The 14,753-nt window shown below is 40.6% G+C and overlaps 1 protein-coding gene across 1 annotated transcript in view; it reads right to left on the minus strand.

Annotated features, from left to right (window-relative positions):
- The window catches only part of EFNA2 (ephrin A2), a 1,081,846-nt gene that overhangs the window by 98,654 nt on the left and 968,439 nt on the right, over nucleotides 1–14,753 (minus strand). The window lies entirely within an intron of this gene.

A 14,753-nucleotide genomic window follows, 5' to 3' on the forward strand; every position in this document is an offset into this window, starting at 1 on the left:
TCCGTTACCTTTCCATTTTCATCACTGTAGTGCAATCTCAGAGTTGGTATATTTAAGTAAGGGGGTGTGGGGGCACAGCCCCCCAATTTATGTAATGTTATAAATGTTTATATAATGTTATAAAGTTTTTTTTTTCTTTTGTGGAACAGCGATCTTTTCCCTTGGAAAAAAATCGCTGTTCTGAGTGTTCAGGATTGTAAGCTTTCACTTACATGGGGGTCGATAAATCAGCATTCACTTTTTTTAAGTATTCGCTGATTTAATATAGACCCTATTGTGATTGGGATACACTTTACACAAAACACTATGCTGAATTTCTACCTCTTTTACACTGACATGAATGGCAAAATGACATATGCACTCTTTCATTGCATTTCACAGCTCCCAAATGTGGTTCAAGTATTCCTGTCATCATTTATTTCCTTTACTACTTAAGCAGTACTTGCATATTAGTCCAAAACATCAAACCTTGCGCAAAGCTAATCACTTCTTTGACTGAGAAATATTGCTGTATTTCTTACCTCTTGGCTATTTTCTGGTGTAGTCAATGTCCAGTAGCAACTTTGCAAAGCATCTGCATATCAGGAATACTCATAAAAGATTCTCTTCAGTTATAGGCAGCTGTGAAATTATTTGGCTACTTTCCAGTTCATTATCAACAAATCTTCTTGTTGCTCTGGTAAACTATGAGCAACTTGTGCATCTGTCAGATGCATCATTTTCCTGAATTATACTTCTATAACTGCAACAGTTGTTTGCAGTCTTGGCAATACCCTGCCCTGTAGCATCTTAAAGATACTCTGTAATGATCACTTACCAGTAACATTTTCCCATCAGATATATTCACAGAGTTTTCACTATATAGTATCCAACAATGTATTCTAAGCATTAATTTTCTGAAAGTTAGAAAAGTCTCTGGACCCACAAGCAACTGAATTATTATCGTGCACAACCACTGCACTACTTTCAATCTTGTTGGCATCTGTTTCCAATGTGACAGACATATTCCCAACTAAGTATTTTAGTGTGGCTGTTTCTGTTACTTACCTCTTTAATCAGTCCATAGTTCATTTACTACTATGTACTTTAGTGCCATGGTATATCTTGTTTCTGTAATGCTAAACGTATGTCTAGCATGTCTGAAATGGACTTTGAAAGATGCTACATCATACCAAGAAATCTCGTTGTAGCTTGATTATCCTCTCGGGGATATATTGTATTAAATCTCTGACGTTCTCCTTGTCTGGTATCAAACCTTCAGACATTAAAACATTACTTATATTATCTCATTTGTGTTACTCTGATTTTAAATTTATTTTTGTTCAGCTTCTGGTTCCTGATTATCTTCAATTCATTCAGATTCTTCACATGCTCTTCCTTTGGTCCAAGTTCACATCATCATTCCATCATTAATATTAACACTACTTTCAAGGCTCTTGATCATCATCAGCAGCTCTCTAAAACTGTTCAGGTGCTTGCAAAATACCAAAGGAAAATCTAAGCAGTAGGTATTGTCTCATAGTTGAATTAAAATATTTAACTTGGAACCTTCATAATCAAGCTTAATTTTGCAAATAATCTCCAATAAGCAACAACTACAGGAACTCTGGTATGGCAAAAAAAAAAAAAAAACAATTCTTCAGTTGAACAAAGAGCGTAGTGTGTTCTTTTCATAGTTGTATTAAGATATTGCAGATGCACAGAAATACAAATTTTATCTAGCTTCATAACAGTAACAATGCTGTTCACTAGGTTCATTATTTTTTTAATTACACACATGCATTTCTTTCCGTTCAACTTAATTCTTGATTCTACTTCTCAAAGCTAGTGAAAGTTTCATTGGAACATGAATTACTGGTAACTTTGAAGGATCTGTCTTAATTTATTGAATTTCTGACAAACAGGACACAGGAGTATATAAATGCTCCTATTTACAAAGCAGATCTTCATTATTCACATTTTGATTTTTTTTTCATCAGGCAAAGAACCTGACAAGTTAAAATGGCCCAGTATAGCAGATGCTTCCAGTCACTCTATCTGAAACTTTATCTTATATTTTTTATTTTAATGTTCTCAAGGAGCATTTTTCTGACAGATGACTTTACAAGAAGGGTAATAAGTGAACAATTTACACACAAATGGCTTCAGTCTCTTTCAGACTTGCTACTTTGAATATATTTGTAGATATTGCATTGCATTCTGTACTACTGTCTTTTCTAAACTTTAAAGTTCTTCATTCTGATAATAATCATGAGTTTTTTGCCCAAATGTCTGCCTGATCCTCTGGCTATATACTTTCTTTGCTATCACCTTGCAGACAGATAGCACTGTGCCCATTTCTAAAAACATACTGTGTTGATGGCTTTGTTTCATTACATTCTCTTTTCCCCAATGGAAATGTCTTTCATTTTACAAATTCAGCAGTGTTTCCTTTATCTGCAGCTTCTACATACTAGATGAATTGCAGGATGTTTCTTTTTTCACTCACACATCACACAGCTGACACTTTAATGTAAAATCAAAGTCACTAAACTCTCTCCCTCTCATTTCATTATTTGTAACACTACACAATTATTCACACTAGAAAATGACAATAAATAAATCACCAAATTAACAATTTTTTCCTTGATTCTTTAAGTCAGCAACATACGCATCATTACCTTCTGCTAAATCGTATTTCTTTATGAAAAACAAAGAAATGTAATGTCTGTCCATCTAGCTATGCTCTCTTTCTCCCTTTCAAAACCCAAGTGAATTATAAATGTATTATAAGCTGTCAGTGCTGCTTTCTCATAACTTGCAAAAATCTAGCAAATTACACCTTTTCAGGCTTCTTTGATAGTCTGCACAAAGTCAAGAATAAATTGAATTGCTTGATCTACAATTTCCGGTTCACAGACAAATTAACCTGAAGAGAAAGGTTTCCTCTAGGCTTTATCTGCATGATTTTTGAAATGATAGGCTAATCAATTTATATACAATTATTTCTGATACATATAAAGTTTGTTATTCAAATATGTCAAATAATATGTAACATTTTACATATTGCCATCTTCATCAGCTTTTTCTTTCAGACTACTTTTTGCAGGAAACCACACTACAATATAAAAATAAAGGGGTAAAGGGTAACTGTATTAATATAACAATATTCTATGCATGAATCTATGAAGCTACTGTAACACAAATAGTGTTACTCATGATAAATACACAGGAAGTGACTTCATAAGATCCCTAAATATATGTGTGTGTGTGTGTGTGTGTGTGTGTGTGTATGTATACATATATATATATATATATATATATATATATATATATATATATATATATATATATATATATAAATATATATATGTATATATATCTCAGCTAGTCCTGGAATGGGTTCATGGGTATATACTACCAGAGCTAATCAAATCACCATACTATATATTATATACTATATATATGATTATGGTGTGTGTGTGTGTGTGTGTGTGTGTGTGTGTGTGTGTGTGTGTGTGTGTGTGTGTGTGTGTCTGTGTCTGTGTGTGTGTGTGTGTGTATCCTCCACCACATTCCAAGACACAGGGCAGTACGACACATATATAGGATGTTATGAGATAACTTCCTGTGTAGGGTACTTCAGTGGAGTCAGACAGTGTGCTCTTTGGGAACATCAGGAAAAATAAAAATAGAAGATACAGTTCCAGATAGACTGACTGGATGCACCTGCTGTCCTGGGACATTTTATCTTCTCAGGTTCTTGGCCTGATGAAAAGAATTCTACTTTTTGTCTTACACTACTGCTTGGAAGTGCAACTAAAGTGCACTGCTGCACTGAATGACATGACCAATATGCCATCGGACTTGAAAGAAATTCAAGTAATGTGGCTCCTCATAACAGATCTGACAATACATAAAATGCAACTCATAAAGGAGGACCATTTAAAAGTTACTGTGTTACTACCTTTCTCTTTCTTGTCACAGTGTATTAATATCTTCAGTGCATCATCATACAGGAAGGAAAGATGATAACAGGAACAGAGTCTCTCTCTAGCTGTACTTTGAAATTTAACAGTATTGGATATAAATACTAAAAGGCTGCTTTTAATGAGTAACAGAGTCTTGGCTACTTGGTTAAAACTTGATAGGCAGTATTACAAATACATTGCTTCACTTCTACAGTGTTCCAAAAATAAGTGTCCAGTGATCAGAACTGGAAGAGAAATGTATCTGCTATTTAGAAAAAACACTGAACATTTAAAAGTGCATCACCAGACAACACTGTCCATACTTCTCAACTGTACAGATTTTCACAGAATGTCCAGATTTTGGCCTCATATTTTTGGTCTGTTTTTCATAAAAATGTAGTTTTCTGGCAAATTAGTGGTAAATTATTAAAGACTGAAGTGTGAAAATAATGACAGACATTTGAGTTTCAGACTTCATACCCTTCAGAAAATTCAAGCTAATGTAAAACCTGTTATTCTATCAACTTTCTAAGTGTGTAAGTAAAATATTTAAAAATTGTCCCTATTTTTGGGCCTTTAGATTTATAGGTCTGTACTAGGCCAATGGCCCTGGAGCCTTTACAAGCTTAGCCCATAGGATTACCCTGGCATCGTGCCACCCGAACTTCGTTCCTAGTGCCTCTGATGAGTAGAGCCACTGGAGTAATCCCCGGGGTGAATTTTCTATTTTTCATCCACTTATCAAGATTTCTCTTGAAGAGGGCCAGTAAGGTGCTCTGCTTGACATGTATGGGAAGTCTATTCCATAGCATGGGCAGTCTCTATGTTATGAACCTGTCCCTCCAGCATGTTCTGTTGATTGTGGTAATGAGGTTGAGGTCAAGGGAGCATGTGGTGTGGAGGGATTGGGATTTCTTTAGATGTAGCATTTCTAACAGAGCTGGGTCAGACATGGCTTTATAAGTCAAGCAGAGATCGCCTCTAAGTAGGTGATGCGAGACAGAGAATAGTTGGAGTTTTTTTGAGTCTGTCCATATACAACAAGTGTTTAAAGCCTAGGATCCTCTTTGTGAGGTACTTTTGCGGCCTCGGCAGTTGTTGCAGGTGTCTAGTGAGGTACATGCCAAATGGGACATTGTACTCGATGATTGGCCTAATGAGGGAAGAGTAGAGGGAGACAATGGCCTCTTTCTTCCTGGATACAAAACTCTTAGTAATGAGATGTGCCACATAGAAGAACTTTCTGACCACAGTGGCAACGTGGTGGTCAAAAGTGAGGTTGCTGTCAACCTGTGTTTCCAGATCTCTTATAACGCCTTCTCTGTTCAGTGGACTACCATCGATGTGTAATTCAAGGGAACTGGGTTTTTCCCAAGGGGGATGATGACACATTTTTTGGCACTGAGCTTAAGGCCATGGTTCTGACACCAGTCGTTGGTGTCATTGAGGCCTTTCTGTAGGATGTCAACATCACTTGGGGAGTTAATAATAGCTCCTAAATTGCAATCGTCTGTGAACTTTGTCAGCCAGAGTCCCTTCGTGTTGGCCTGAACTTCAGAGAAGTAGATACCAAATAGGAGAGGACCCAGGACAGAACCCTGTGGGACTCCACTCATGACTGGTCACCAGTCTGACTTGGAGTCAGCTACTTTCACACTGTGGGTTCTATCTGAGAGCCAGTTTGCAACCCACCTAGTGATATAGGGGTTGATGCCTAGCTTAGTGAGTTTTTCTATGATTCCTGAGTGGGGAATGGTATCAAAGCCCTTTGCCAGATCAAGGTAGGCTGTATGAACCACCTTGCCTTCATCCACAGCTCTGGTGACTGACTCATAGAAGTCGACCAAGTTGAGCAGGCATGATCTACCCTTCACAAAACCAAACTGTGTAGGAGCCAGAGTTTGGAGATTCCCCATATCCTTGTTTATTAGGTCCATGATGATGTGTTCCATAGCTTTGCATATCAGACTCATCAGGCTAATTGGGCGATAATTCCAGGGGTCTGTAGTCGCTCCTCCTTTGTGGAGAGGGATGATTGTAGCAGTGCGCAATTCGGTAGGGACAAAGTCTGAGGTGAGGCTGTGATTGAACAGGGCACACAGGTGAGGTGCCAGTTCACTCTGTAGTTAATGTAGAACACAGCCAGGTATAGTGTCAGGTCCCATAGAAGCTGTATTCCTGGCCTTGGACAGTGCTGTTTTAACCTGTGCAGCAGTAATACTGGGTGCCTGGCAGTCTACTGGTATTGTGATTTGTCCTTTGGGGGGTGAGGGGTAAAGTTAGCACTGAATCTGTTGGCCAGTATATTGGCAATATCTGTTGGCTCGGTATAGGAGGTACCATTGTGCTGTAGCTCAGAGCAAATCTGGGTATTGCTGTGGAGATTCTTTACATAACTATAGAAGGCCTTGTGGTTGTATTTACTATCTGTTGCAATTCTATTTTCATAGCTAGCTTTAGAGGATTTGATGAGGGATCTCAACCTTTTGTTGAGGCTGATAAGGGAGTTTTTCCAGTCTTGGGACTTCGCCTTATTCCGCATCAGTTTCCTTCTTCTGTTGTAGAGTTTGTTTATGGCAGGGGGCCACCAGATTGGCTTCCTTTTTTTTGATGAAAGCATCTTCGTTCTATTGGGTATGGCGAGATCCATGCATTTGTGTACATGTTTGTACAATGCATTGGTATATGATTTGGCAGTCATGCAACTATTCTCCATTTGCATGGGTGCCGTTAAGTTAGCCACCTCTGTTTTTAGGAGCCCAAAGTTAGCTTTGAAGAAGTTTTTCATGGTGTTTACCTGCGTAGGGGGTGTCGGAGGGATGTGGATTTCCAAGGTGATTAGTTTGTGGTTGGATCTAACCAGGGAGGAGTTGACTATTGGTGTAGAACAACGGTCGCCCATGTTAGTAATGAACCAGGTCAAGGATGTTGCTACCTCTAGTGAAGGTAAGAATAAGCTGGTCCAGAGCATTGGAATTAATGAATTCCAGAAAGCATTGGGCAAGTGTATTGGTACATGAGTAGTTTTCCCAGTTAATGGAGGGGTAGTTAAAGTCGCCCAGTATGAATGTGTTAGGTTGGACCCTAGTATTCTTCAGGGTGCTTAGGAACGTGGAGTGTGAGTCTTGGGACATGGTTGGGGACCTATAGCAGGCTACAACCTGAATCACTGTCTTACCCAATGTTAGCTGCACCTGAAGTATCTCAGATGCATTATGTTGGGCTACCAGTCTGGAGGTATGTGCATCCTTTATGAATATGGAAACACCACTGCCTTTGGAGCTTTGGTCCAAGTTCTGGGTCCGAAAGATGTGGAATGAGTTATAGCCTGGTAGTGCAGGGGTGCTTTCTGCTGCCTTGAACTAGGTCTCTGTTACAGCACAAATGTTGATGTTCTCCTTTTTAAGGAGTGCTTCAAGCGAGTGCATTTTGAGATTTAGACTTCTAGCATTGAGCAGCATGACTCTCGGATTGCATTTGTTTGTAGCTGTTATGGTGATAATATGGTCTTTGGAACACCACCTAAAAAAGGCACTATAGGGGCGGCAAGAGCCTTGGCCAGTATCTGGAAGCCCAGGGGTAACAGATGCAGGCCATCTCAGGCAAAGCATCGAGGTCTGTCAGTCATATCATCCCAGGCAGACAGATACTGGATCCCCTTAGAATGACACCAGAAACTTAGCCAGTTGTTGAAATCCATCATTTTCTGTTTGTACTGTAAGAGGAGAGGGTTGTCAGTGTACATGAGGCAATTACTACATTGCCTCAGGATGCCCAAGTTCACCAGGTTAGTAGGAGAAAGCACAGGGAACTGACCTTTAGACATGCCTGGAGGGGTGGGCATTAATAAATACTGGAGCTGTTTCCTTGTAGAGCGTTTAGTGCTGGTAGCACTTTTGTGTGCTACAATAATTGCTACAAGAAGTCTGGTAAAGTGCTAAACTAATAAGTTAGTAAAAGTGCAGGAGAGGCGAGAACTAGCAGATCTAAGGGAAAATTGAAGAGCAAACTTTGTCACTGCTCAGAAGCTTACAAACAGTCCTGGATACAGCAAATCTGCATCTGGACTAGATTAGTTACAGGAAAGGTGGGAAACAAGCGCAGATGTGGACTTTTAAACCAGAAAGTTGAAAGAGATGGAAAAAACTGCCCAAATGGCCAATAAACTACAATTTCTGGGCCAGAAACCACTCCTCTTGTGGTAGATAGGCTACCTAGTGCTTACCACTCCCACTAATAAGATAGAAGGCTTCCCTTCAACACAGAAAGGCTTGGGGTGGGGCTCAGAAGCTTACCAACAGTCCTGGAAACAGCAAATCTGTATCTAGACTAAACTAGTTACAGGAAAGGCAGGAAACAAGCACAAATGTGGGATTTTAAACCAGAAAGTTGAAAGAGATGGAAAAACTGCCAAAACGGCCAATAAACTACAATTTCTGGGCCAGAAACCACTCCTCTTGTGGTAGATAGGCTACCTAGTGCTTACCACTCCCACTGATAAACTAGAAGGCTTCCCTCCAACACAAAAAGGCTTGGGGGGCTCAGAAGCTTACCAACAGTCCTGGATACAGCAAATCAGTATCTGGACTAGACCAGTTACAGGAAAGGCAGGAAACAAGCTTAGATTTTTTTTTTCAGAATGCAGCTAAAACAACACTAAAAACAATTAAAGTGCAGTGCAAGCTAGCACACTTGAGTGTGTAGCAGTATTAAAGCAAATACAGTTTAAATAAATGCAATTTATTCGAAATGTATGCTGAACTAAATTCAATTGTTGTTTTATTCAACTCTGAACAGTTAAGAAGTGCCAAAAAATATACTTATCAGCTGAGAAGTGCACTCAGTCAAAACACAAGGAGATTTTTACCCCCCAAGTTTATTTATGGCTTTGTCCGGATTTCTTGCTCTACAAGGTTGAGAGGTATGACACTATCCAGCAACAAAACTGGTCAGTATGAAAATACATTACAGTCAAAAACATAAAAATCAGAGTGGGCTTATTATACCAGCCTTCGTCTACCACCCCAATGTAAATGAGATGAGGTTATGATCTCCATGCTGAATTTCTGTATCATTATTATACATTTTTGATAAGTAACTTTAACGTAGAGTGGCACCCAGCTGGTAATGAACTATCATACAGCTCTTTTATTAGCTGCTTATTCACACAGCTGCTCACTATGCTCCCCAGACCCAACCTAGAGACAGACAGGCACCCATAATTAGAATGGATATACACCAACAGGCCTGTCAAATTCACATCTGCTGCTGTAGAGGGCCCTCCTATTGGGTGATTACTCTAGTGTCTTCAACATCTCAGTAAGGCATCTGAAGGTAAATACAACTAAGTGTGGTTTAGACAGTCACGGCAAACTCAGTTATGGAAGGAGCTGGCAGACAATAACTAGCTGTGTGTGATCTTAAATGTTAATTGCAGAAAGTACAGTTGTGTACACTTACCATAAATGTAGATGTTCGAGTGTATTCACTGTTGCAGCAATCACACTTGGCTTATCTCCTTGCAGGTAACCCTCAGTCAGCCTGAATACCAGAGTCTTAGTATTTGTGTCGGATGCTGTCGCTTCTTCCATGATGTCAGGTCGTCAGGGGTATAAAACAGCCAGCCGACGTCATTACATCAGTTTTTCTTGCCCCAAATGTGAGGAGCCCCCAAATAGGGAGCTAGTATATGGTGGGGAACACCACCAGTAAAAAGTAAATACCAATGCCATTAGAAATGGCCATAGAGAGGAGAGATAGAAAGATAAAGAAAAACAGGGGGCTGGAGGGAGGGAAACCAGGACTGCAACAGTGAATACACTCGAACATCTGCATTTATGGTAAGTGTACACAACTGTACTATGTTCTTCATGTTTCACGTTGCAGTCATCACACTTGGGTTGATTCCCAAAGCTGAGGAAGGGTAGAGGCAGTCAAAAATAGTTAGAGCTGGCTAGTAGGCCCTGCAAGACTGCTGTAGCAAATCCTGCTCTGGATTTGGAAAAGATAGGTAGGTGGTAATGCTTGGTGAAGGTGTGTACAGAACTCCAGGTTGCAGCTTCCAGAATGTCCCTGGTAGGGGCTCCCCCTGAGAAATGCTGTAGAGGTAGAAGTAACCCTAGTGGAATGTGATTCAAAGATTTTTAGTTTACTTGAAAAATTGTATTAACATCGACGGAGATATTCACCCAAACCCAGGTCCCACCACTATGCCAATTTCTAATCCCCATAATTTAACCCAAAAATCTACTGACTCCCTTCTAATACTACACCTGAACCTAAGAAGCATTAACAACAAAATTCACAACATTCACGCCATCATAGCTACTCATTCCCCTGACATCATGTGTCTAACCGAAACATGGCTAAAACCCACTACTAAGAATGAAGAGATCCTCCCACCCGGGTACAATATTCTCAGGGCTGATCGTGCAAAGAAAAAAGGTGGAGGAATAGCTATTATGTTTAAAAATAAACTGAATATCCTTAAGAACCAAGTACAACCTCCTATGATCTCAAACCTAGAAATTATAGCCCTACAGGTCTGCCTAAACACTCAAAAACACATCAACCTTATTGTAACCTATATCCCACCAGGGAAGAACACAGAAAACCTGGAGCAATCCCTGAGCTGGCTAGCCATCAACTACCCACAAGAAACCATAGTTCTTGGAGACGTCAACATTGACTGGTCTCTCTTTTCTACCCATATAACTCCACAACCTATTAACCTACATGGTTTTTCCCAAAATATCCTATCCCCAACCAGAATAGGCAACTCACTTCAAAAATAAAGTATTATTGACTGGATCCTTACTAATAGAGACTCTAATAACTACACCACTGGTACCCTTCCCTGTGACCTCAGTGATCACCTAATAACTTATATCATTAAACATAAATGCCCAACTTCTAACACCCCCCTATATAGACTAATCAGAAACAAAAAAAAATTTGTCCCTCAATTATTTCTTGCCGACCTGAAATCCTGCAACTGGACCATATTAAAGACTCTTTCACTAGAAGAGAGTGTGTCCCACTTCAATGACACGTTCCTCAAGATACTTGACTCACATGCTCCACATAGACAAATTAGATCCAAAACTCGCATAGCACCTTGGCTCACTAGTGATACTAAATCCAAAATCAAACTTCGTGACCAAGCCTGGGACAAATGGAGAGCCACAAAACCCCCCCCCAAGACCGTTATAAATTTCAACAACTAAGAAACGCCACTAAAACTGCCATTACCCAAGACAAAAAACAATATTTCTGCAGCCTCCAGCAAAAACATCAGAACAACCCAAAGAAATTCTGGGCAGGTTTTAACAACCTTCTGCACCCAGGCAAAACTTCCACCCCAACCCCTGAGAAACTGTTAGAGAAAGGCCAAGAAGAAGTAGCCAACACCTTTAACTCCTTCTTCACTGAGACTATCCAAACCCTAGCCAGTCACCTTACCTCCACTTCCCCACCTGCTGCTAAACTGCATCTTGACACCCCTACCCCCTTCAATTTAAAGCCAGTCTCTTCCTCCTATGTACGCTCCCTCCTAAAAAAACTCAAACCAACCACCCTAGCGGCTGACCACCTTCCTGCGGAATTCTTACAAATTGTGTCTGATGAAATAGCCTACCCCATATCAATCCTAATAAATAGAACTATAACTGAGATGAACATTCCCTCCATTTGGAAGACTTCCTATATCATTCCACTTCACAAAGGAGGTACCTCCCTGGAAACGTCAAATTATAGACCAATAGCCATTCTGTCCCCGATAGCGAAAATCATGGAAAGATGCATCCACAAACAACTTCTTCACTACCTGACCTCAAATAATCTCTTGTCCAATGCCCAGCATGGTTTTCGCCCACACCATAGTACAACTACTGCCCTCCTTTCCTTTGTTGACTCAATCAACAACAATCGTAATAACAAACTCATATCCTCTGCCCTCTTACTGGACCTATCAAAAGCATTCGATATGGTCAATCATCAATTCCTTCTCAACATCCTTGAAACCCTACGTCTGGACACTCCAGCACTAAACTGGTTCAATGCCTACCTCACTGGTAGGCAACAAGCTGTCCTGTGGCAAAACAGAATATCAGGACTGCTCCCTAATACCATAGGTGTTCCTCAGGGCTCGATACTGGGCCCACTTCTGTTTTCCATCTTCATAAATGACCTTCAATCAGTCATCCCCAAATCCACCTGCATACAATATGCCGACGACGCCACCTTAATCTGCTCCGACGTCTCCCTCTCGAATCTCCAAATGACCACTCAACATTGTTTTTCACTAGTTGAAAAATGGTTCACTGACTTAAAACTCCTACTTAACCCAGCTAAAACCAAACTATTACTTTTCTTCCCCAACGTCTTCTCACCTCTAGGCAAAGAACTCCCAAACACTAACAACATAACCTTTCATATTAAATCCAATAATGGGACCCTCATAACCCCTGTCACCAGTACCAAACTGCTAGGTGTCACTATTGATCATAAGCTCAAATTCGACATACACATTACCCAAACAGTAAAGTCTGTTAACAAAAAACTAGGATCTATGTACAGAATTAAAAACTTCCTAACTCCCACTACCAAATTAACTATTGCCCGCACCCATCTCCTCTCTTCCCTCCTCTATGCTTCCCCGATCCTCTCTTTTCTCAATAAACGTGAACTTAACATGCTCTCTCTTGCCTACAACCACATTGCCAGATTTATTACAGGTGCCCCTTATCGAACCCATCATTGCCTTAATCTGCGAAAACTTGGCTGGTTGGAACTGCCAAATCTCCTCAAACTTAGCCAACTCACCGAAGCTTATAAAATAATCAACCATCCTGATAGAACTCCCTCACTGTGCAAAATTCTGACTCCATATACTAACCTCAACAGTCTCCGATCATCAAACAGCATCCAGATCCTAACCACTAAAGCAAAAAACTCAGGTGGGGATGCCCTTTACGCCAATTCCATTGGTAAGCAGTGGAACTCCCTGCCAAACAACCTTAGACTTACAACTTCGCTCAATCAGTTCAAATCTAACCTTAAAGAATATCTCTCCACACAATGGACATGCCCATGTCGAGAACCTGACTAACTACATATCTCATAACTTCTAGTCCCATATCCCAGCCCATTTCCCTAATTGCAGATCTCTAAAATCTCTCTTTCCTTTTTGTAATAAGGAAAATCTCTGATTTCAGTCTATTTTCCAGTATCATTAACGAAATCAATGTTTTGTGTATAACTTCCTGTCTGTCCTCTTGTCTTATATAACATCTATGTAAATTTTCATTCCTGCATATGTAAGCTATATTCTCTTTTTGTAACAATACTTTGAATCTTGTAATTTAAATATGTACTTCCATTGTGTATTGGAGCTTTTCTCCTTGGGCCTCTACTGAAAACGGATATGTATCCAGCTAGACCAGCCCGGTTAACAAATGTAAAATAAAAAAATAAAAATAAATGTGTTATGACCCCCTGAGGGGGTGGTTTTCAATGGTGCTTGTAGCAGAAATGGATGCAGTGCGCTATCCATTTGGAAATGGTTTGTTTAGAAATGGCCTTGCCCACTGCCCCTGTTGCAAAGCTCACTAGCAGCTGGTCAGATTTTCTGAAAGGCTTAGTCCTATCAAGGTAGAAACTGAGCTGTCTGTGTATGTCCAAACAGTGCAGGATCCTTTCCCCTTTATTCTGAGGGTTAGGGAAGAAGGTTGGCAAATGGATGGATTGGTTTAGGGCCGCACTGGACACCACCTTGGGCATAAAGGACGGGTTAGTCCTGAGGGAAACCCTGTCAGCATGGAAGATAATAAAGGGTTCCACAGCCATCAGTGCTTGTAGCTCAGACACTCTTCTATCTGAAGTGATGGATAGAAGCAAGGCTGTTTTCCAACAGAGGAATTTTAACTCTGCTGAAGCAACAGGTTCAAAAGGGGGAAGCATGAGCTTTTCCAGTACAAAGTTAAGGTCCCAAGCAGGGGTGGGTGCTCTCCTTGGGGGCCTTAAGTTGTTAGCCCCTCTCAGGAACTGTTTGATGAGAGGGTGAGAAAATAGAGTTGCTCAGTATTGTAATGAGCTGAAATGGCAGAGGCATGAATCTTAATGGAGGAGAAGGATAGGCCTCTGTGGAGTAGCTCTGCTAGTTAATCCAGGATTAGAGGTAAGGAGGGCACTGCTGTGTCCTTTCCTTTAGACTGAATCCAAGAACAATATCTTTTCCACTTTTCTGAATAGGATTTCTGGCTTCAAGAATGACGTCTAGCACCTGTTTACTTAGGGTTGCTGGTGGAGCATTCAAGGAATAAACCAGGCTGCAAGATTTAGGGTTTGCAATTGTGGATGCAAAATCTGTCTCTCCTGCTGTGACAGCAGGGTAGGGGGTTAGTGTAGGTGCCAAGTGGGTACCAGTGCTGGCGTGGCCAGTCTGGGGCAATAAGAATTGTCCTTGGCCTGTCTTCTTTTATCTTGAATAGTACTCTTTAGAGAAGGGGCAAAGGGGGATTGAGAGGTTTTCCCCATTGAAAGGATAGGACATCCACCTTCCAGGCCCTGCTGTGAGGGTTCCTGGTGCAGAATTTGCTTAACTGGTGGTTGTGGGGGGAGGCAAAGAGATCCACCTCTGGGGTCCCCCACCTCTGGATCAGAAGGTTGAAGGTTGAAGGTGCTGAGCTCTAATTTCCACTCGTGTGGGTCTAGGAAATTTCTGCTTAAGTCGTCTGCCAGTGAATTTTGTTTACCTGGCAGGAACTGAGCTTGTAGATGGACTTGGTGGTTCAAAGCTGTGCT

The sequence above is a fragment of the Protopterus annectens genome, chromosome 13.part0 (assembly GCF_019279795.1).
Source record: "Protopterus annectens isolate FY-2018-M chromosome 13.part0, PAN1.0, whole genome shotgun sequence".
NCBI classification, from domain to species: domain Eukaryota; kingdom Metazoa; phylum Chordata; order Ceratodontiformes; family Protopteridae; genus Protopterus; species Protopterus annectens.